General features: G+C 31.9%; 1 non-coding gene across 1 annotated transcript; it reads left to right on the forward strand.

Moving 5' to 3' along the window:
• Nucleotides 1-4,903: 4,903 nt before the first annotated feature.
• On the forward strand, nt 4,904-5,010 carry LOC139886814 (small nucleolar RNA R71). The gene has a single exon (XR_011772677.1). It is a non-coding gene; the product is annotated as a small nucleolar RNA R71 (small nucleolar RNA).
• The last annotated feature ends 2,762 nt before the right edge of the window (nt 5,011-7,772 follow it).

Below are 7,772 nucleotides of genomic sequence, written 5' to 3' on the forward strand. Positions count from 1 at the left end.
AAGCTAGATCTTCATGGTTATTTGTTGAGATTGTGAAGAACACTTAAGGTTCCTAAGAGTGTGTTTTTGGTTAGAGAAAATGTGTAGTAAAAATGAAATTGGAATGGAGTATAAATGGTGGTGAAAAGATGTATAAATTTGTAATATTGTGCAAAAGTCTTGTAATATGCCAAATTGATTAATCATGCATGCTAAGATCCAAAATTGGCTGACTCATGGCTACTAATAAAGTGATTGTGATGTGTATATACTAATAGTAAATACGTATAGGAGCTGGGTATGATACGAGTACATATACTCTAGGTATACATGTAGAAATTTTGAGGAAACGGAACGAGAATTCAAATATAGCTATCTTTTGTAAATATACTTATATTGTTTTATGTATATAAGCCCTTTAAAAGTGATTAAATACATATTTATACGATACTTGTATAAGTATTATAGGTTAAAGGTATATATGTCAAATAACGTTACGTATAGTTATCATTTTGAAAACTTAAGTTAGTAGTCTCAAAGTATACTTATAACTTATTGTTATTAGTACACAATAAGATGTTAAACCATTCTTAGATCACGTTAAATATATATAAATACATATATATACACAAACGTATAATTATCGTTTGTTATATAGTTCGTGATATCATCGGTCAAATTGGACGGTCAAACGTTGTGTAAAACTCTTTTTAAAAACATAAATCTCAACAATTTAGATTATTTATCATGTTGGTAAGGTTTAATTTATGTAAATATTAATCTCATAGGTATAAAATGATCGGAAAAATCCGGGTCGTTACAGTACCTACCCGTTAAATAAATTTCGTCCCGAAATTTTAAAATTGTACCTATTTTACGTTCTCGGGAAACAAATGTGGGTACTTTCGTTTCATCTGATCCTCTCGTTCCCAAGTAAACTTGGGACCCCTTTGAGCATTCCAACAAGCCTTAACGATCGGTATGTTGCTCTGCTTGAGTTGTTTAACTTCACGGTCCATGATTTCGGCTGGTTCTTCTATGAATTGTAGTTTCTCGTCGACTTGGATTTCTTCAAGAGGAATGGTGAGATCTTCCTTTGCAAGACACTTCTTAAGGTTTGAAACGTGAAATGTATTATGTACTCCGGTGAGTTGTTGTGGTAATTCGAGCCGATAAGCTACCGGTCCAATGCGTTCGATGATCCTGAACGGGCCTACATACCTTGGGTTCAGTTTACCTCTTTTTCCAAAACGTATTACACCTTTCCAACCACCGTTCTTACGGTTGACACCCGATTTGGTTCAGGTGACCTAATGAATTCCGGTGAATTATTAAGATTTTACGTTCAATGGTAATGAACGTATTGAAAATAGGGTTTTCAGAAAACAAATTGGTTTGTAATTTTGATCAAAATATTTTCTCGTTCAAGCTTGAGTTTAGATATCATTGAATTTCATGAGTTTGTAATTCTCAATCTTTAAGGTCAATCTCAAGGATTGAGTAATATCAGGCTTAAAAGCTGATTTTTAATCTTTTAAGGAGATTATCCTTTCTGGGGGTCTGATTCATTAGTCTTATCAAGCTAATTTGCACGGCGCCCTCCCCATTTTACGAGACAGATCCTCTCATGGTTAGGATAAGTCTGACCACTTGGCGACCCTGTTTGATCCTGAGGTCTGTGGATTTTCTACTGATTTTAGAGATAACTTTTCTATATTTTTCGTCAACCTACAGCTGGTCTGGACGACAACTTTCTGACCTAAATCAAGAAGCGCGTGTCTTTTTCGAAAGACTTTACTTCCTTTTAATGATGGAATTGATTCATCGTGTAGATCCATCTTTTCATTCTAAGGTATTATAATAAATCGGGTAAAACTGATTAGTTTAGTCCAAAGCAAAAGTACCTGCAATAATTTGTACCAAATATGTGATATCTGTTTTAAAGAAATTGGTAAATTCTTCCCACACTTAGCTTTTATTTATTCTTTTCTTTGCCTTTTTATTCTCTTCTATTCCATTTTAAATGAATTCAAGCATTTTGGGTTGTTTCACCATTTATGTTCTCTCCGAGGTAACAATAATTTCGGCATTAACACCTAGTTTTATCGTTCATAAATATGTATAAACATGATTTTGAATTCATTTTATTGAAAATTTTTCAAATTTTCACAAAATTAAGCTCGTCGAATGATAGATGGCGCGCCTCATCGTTCATTCCTTTTGTTGTAATTTCACATATGTTTTGCGTCTTATCGTCAAAATTAGTAGTTTTGGCTGAACTTAATGCCAGTCTGTGAAAGTGCGCTGTTTTACCCAGTTTTGTACTTAAGATAAACTACAAACATATATATATATATATATATATATATATATATATATATATATATATATATATATATATATATATATATATATATATATATATATATATATATATTTTATAAAACCTTTATTTATTAAAACAATTTAAATGAATAATTTTTTTAAAATTTTGTTTCCTTTTACTTTAAGTAGTTTCGGTATGTTTACCTAGTCCGTCCCTCGACAAAATTTAAAATTTGTCGTTTTTAAAGCGATTGTTTTAAAAGCAAAGATTTTTTTTGGGTTTTTTATTTTTTTTATATACTTTAGATCAATAAAATTAAAAATAATGATAACAAAATTTTTCGCCCCGCCCTCGGGTAAAGCAATTTTCGGTTCCATGACCTAGTCTTCAACTTACGATGAATTTTAGAAATCATTTTTTAAACTTAATGATATAAAGTAATTTTTGTTTTTAAATTCACACAAAACTTAAATTTAAAAATGCAAATTAATTTTATACAAAACCTACAAAACAAAAATTCAGAATGGGGGGAGAAAACTAGTTCTTTAGTGTCTGCTAGTGGAAAAGAGCAATCGGATTCCATTCTCGGAACTACACGAGAACAGAACAACTAACTCTAGACAGCATTTTTTTCTTTTTAGAACATTTGAATCTCCCCACACTTAGGTAGCTGTGGTGTCGAAATTGTGATTAACTTCATCGTCAATTTCTTTTGGACCATAATCAACTTGCATATCTGTGACATTTGCTTTAAGCCATTGGTTAGATTCTTGTGTAATATTCACAAATCCAACTAGTTTCGCCTTTTCATTAGGCGATAGATTAGATACTAACCGGTTACATAACTTAAAGTTCCCCTTGGTTCTAGCATCGCGAATCCATTTAATAAGTTTCTTCATTGAACTATTAATAACGGGGTCATTTAATTTCGTATCAACAAAGGGGTTCTTTGTTATCAGGTCATCATTAGGTGTTACTTCATCTTCCCCACACTTAGGCGTTTTATTATTGCTAAGCACTACCGTTGGAGTTGGTAAAATAACATGGTTCTTACCAATCGTTTTTGTTGGTTCAACGGTTTTGGTTGGTAGAGATTTAGTCTTTCGAATCACAAAGGTGACTGATTTGTCACCATTACTAAGTGTCATTCTACCCTCTCTTACATCAAATAACGCTCTGGTGGACGCTAAGAATGGTCGACCTAAAATTAGAGGAATGTTTGGGTCCTCTTCTATGTCAATGACAATGAATTCGACTAGAAAGGTTAAATTACCCACTTGAACGGGTAGGTCGTCAGCAATTCAAACTGGGTGCTTAATGGTTTGATCAAAGAGTCAAACACTCATCTCTGTTGGACTTAACTCACCTACTCCTAATCTCTTATATAATGAAAGAGGCATAACACTCACACTTGCACCTAAATCTGCTAGTGCATCATACATGACACAATCACTAAGTAGACAAGGAACAATAAATTCACCTGGATCACCTAACCTGGGTGGAGGTTTTGGTGGAACTGTCTTCACTGGGTTTACTTTTACGGTTTTTGTTTCTTGCACTTTCTTATTCTTCTTCTTATTTCCAGAGGTATCACAAACTTTATTACCTATTACTTTCTCATACTCAACTCTTTTTCTTGGAAACGGGATGGGTGGTCTGTATGGTGCCACCACTGGCTTTACATACTCGGGTGGTGGTGGTGTTGTAACTTCTTCATTATTACTCACATCGAAAACCTTCCCATCTTCTGGAGCTGGTTTTTCAGAATTTGTTGACACCATATTAATATTCTCATTCCTAGGATTTACTTCAGTATTACTCGGTAGCTTTCCTTGTTCCCTCTCACTCATCATGCTAGCAAGAGTACCTACGTGTTTTTCTAGATTCAAAACGGAAGCTTGTTGAGTTCTTAGTGACTGATCAAACCTCTCATTTGTTTGGGTTTGAGATGTTATATATTTTGTTTGAGATTCCATTAGCTTTGCCATCATTTCTTCTAGATTTGACTTTTTCTCTTCGATTTGTTGTGGTGGTTTATACAAGCTAGGTCTTTGTTGATTGAAAGTGTTGTTTTGAGTTGGTTGGTTATTCGGACCTTGTTGGTTGTACGAGTTATTGTTGGGTCCATTTGGATTGTAAAGAATGTTTTGATTTCGATTAAAGTTTGGCCTTGGTGGTTGATAATTATTTTGATAATTATTTCCCGGCCTTTGGTTCATGTAGGAAACATTCTCACGTTGTTCCATCATTTGTTCAATGTGACAATCTTTCGTTAAATGTGGTCCACCGCATTGCTCACAACTGATTCGTATTGCGTGAATATCTTTATTCATCTTTTTCATTCGTCTCTCGAAAGCATCTATTTTTGCGGAAACGGAATCAAAGTCATGGCTAGAATCGGCTCTAGCCGCTTTAGATGAACGAAAAATATCTTTTTCTTGGTGCCACTCATGTGAGTGGGAGGCTGTGTTATCAATAATTTTGTGAGCTTCGGTAGCGGTTTTCTTCATAATGGAACCACCAGCTGCTATGTCGATGTCTTTTCGTGTAGTAATGTCGCATCCTTGGTAGAATATTTATACTATTTGATAAGTGTCTAAACCATGTTGAGGACATCCTCTCAACAACTTTTTGAATCTTGTCCACGCCTCATATAGAGTTTCATTTGGCTTCTGCGTGAATGTAACAATTTCTCCTTGAAGTCTCACAGCTTTAGATGCCGGAAAGAATTGTTTAAGAAATTGTTCAACTAAGACATCCCATGTATCAATCTCCCCTTCAGGTAACGATTCTAACCAATCTTTGGCTTCTCCCTTTAAAGTCCAGGGAAATAACATGAGATAGATCTGTTCATCCTCAACTTCTCTGATTTTGAATAGAGTACAAATCCTATTAAAGGTTCGAAGATGTTCGTTTGGATCTTCTTTTGGCATACCACTATATTGGCATTGATTAGTTACCATGTGTAGGATTTGTCCCTTGATTTCATAATCTGGCGCATTAATGTCTGGCTTAATAATGGCGTGTCCTTGGCCAGTGCGTGTGGCTCTCATTCGGTCTTCCATACTTAGAGGTTTCGTTACTTCCATAATTGAATTTGTTGAATCTGAATCACTAGAGGATTCTGATTTAATGGTTTCTTCCTCGACAATCTCTGAATGAGTAATTTGTGGTTCCGGAGGAATGATTAGTGGTTCAGGATCTCTGAATTGTCCTTGAATATTCTCTGGATTCTCAATTGTGAGGTCGGGTTCAAAAAATGGATTATCGAAAATTTGAATTGGAGTACTTGGTCGACTTGATGATGATTCTAAAGAAAAATCAACGGCGACAATATTGGCTAGATGTCTTGATCGAGTTACAGGTGGTGAATGTATGAAAGGTGGTGAACGTTTTGCTCGGTGCATTCACTGAATATCCTATTAGTTATAAAAGATAAAAATTATATAAGTTATCAAATTAATAGACTTTTCTGATTTTGCCCACGTTTCGAATAGCCAATAGATGCAGCAAGTAGCCAGGACCCTTTAAATTGGAAGCCCATAACTCGCCACTAACAAATCCAACTATTACTACGAACCAGAAAATTTTGGATGTCTATCAATTTAACCACTTAAAATAATTTTACGTTTTGAAATTATAGAGAAGAAATAGAAAATTCTATGTCCTAAAAACTAGAGCGTCGAGAAATAAGAAAGAAAAAGAGTGCGTCGAAAAATGTCAAAAAATAAATGGTCGAAAAATAATAAAAAGAACGTAGCGCGTCGAAACTTAAAAGTATAAAAACTAAGAATTAAAAGTTACGTCTAAAGGTATTAAAGCTTAAAAGGAATTCTATATCCAAAACGGCAATAACTTAAAAAGTACTAAAATCTTAAAACGGCGTCGCAAAATTCTAAAGCGCCTAAATCTCAATCTAAAGAAAAAGCACCTAAGGGATTTTACGGCAAAGTCTTAAAATCTAGAAATAAAAATTAACAACGGAAAAATACTAATCTTAAAACTAATTACGAATGAAAAATATACAAATTATGAATTAAACGATTAAAATATACAATTTATAAAAAGAAATAAAAATGATAATATTACTTATTTTTATAAAAATATTATTTTTATATTATTATTTTATAAAAGTTAAGTTTATATATTTAATAAAACTAATTATAACTTAATAATATAAATTAAATAAAACTAAAACTAATTAATAAAATAATTAACCCTAATTAGGTTAATAATAATAATAAATAATTTAAACCCTAAACCGTACCAGCTCTGGGATCAGACCTGTCAGACAGGCTCATGCGATCGCATGAGTCTTCTGTTATGAGGCCATGCGGTCGCATGGACGGTGGATCCAGGCCATAAGTTGGGCTGCTACAGTGTTCGGCCCAGTTCGTTTTAATTATATATATATATATATATATATATATATATATATATATATATATATATATATATATATATATATATATATATATATATATATATATATATATATATATATATATATATATATATATATATATATATATTTTCAGATTTTAATTTTTACCAAATAATAAAAACAAACTTATATTTAAAAAAAACTAAAAATAAAATAAAAATACTTTTTAATTTTATATATTTTAAACGAAATCTTAAAAATATTTATATTTTTATATATATTTTTTTATTATTATTTTTAACACTTATTATAAATACAAAATATTTTTATGAAATAAGAAATAATATATTTTTACAAAAATATAGTTTTACTAAAATATAGCGTAAAAATATGCGTTTCGCCGAGATCCCCGGCAGCGGTGCCAAAAACTTGATGTTATGCGAGGTGTATACGAAATAGTTATATTTTTACTACGAAATACTATGAAATATGATACAAGTTTTTTTTATTTATATAGATGGGATATACCTAAACCTTGCTACAACACTTATAGACAGTGTACCTAATCGTAGAGTAGTGTAGTTTTTAGTAAGTCCGGTTCGTTCCACAGGGAGCTAGCTGAGTTCAACACTATATTTTTATTAACTATTTTTATATACAAATATATATAATTATATATAGTAATATTATTATAAAAGGAGGTTTTTACCATTTAATGACCGGTTTATCGATTTTAAATAAAGCTTAAAGATAAATGACGATAATATAAATGACAGAATTTAAATTGCGATAAAGTAAATTGCAGTAATTAAAATGATAGTAAATAAAGGTATGATGAAATATGAAATAAAAGTATTATGCTTATTTAAACTTCCGTAATCATGATGTTTGACGTTTTGATTAATTGTTACCCCGGTTAATTGTCCTTTGTCCTGGATTATTTGATACCTATTTGGTTTTTGTCCATAATAGTCCATCGGTCATAATTATAAAATACTCGTCAAATTAACCTTATTCCCTTAGTCAAATATTCCAACTAATTAGGGATTCGAACTGTAACAAGGTTTTAATACTTTGTTTAAT

This window comes from Rutidosis leptorrhynchoides, chromosome 1 (assembly GCF_046630445.1).
Source record: "Rutidosis leptorrhynchoides isolate AG116_Rl617_1_P2 chromosome 1, CSIRO_AGI_Rlap_v1, whole genome shotgun sequence".
Lineage (NCBI taxonomy): Eukaryota > Viridiplantae > Streptophyta > Magnoliopsida > Asterales > Asteraceae > Rutidosis > Rutidosis leptorrhynchoides.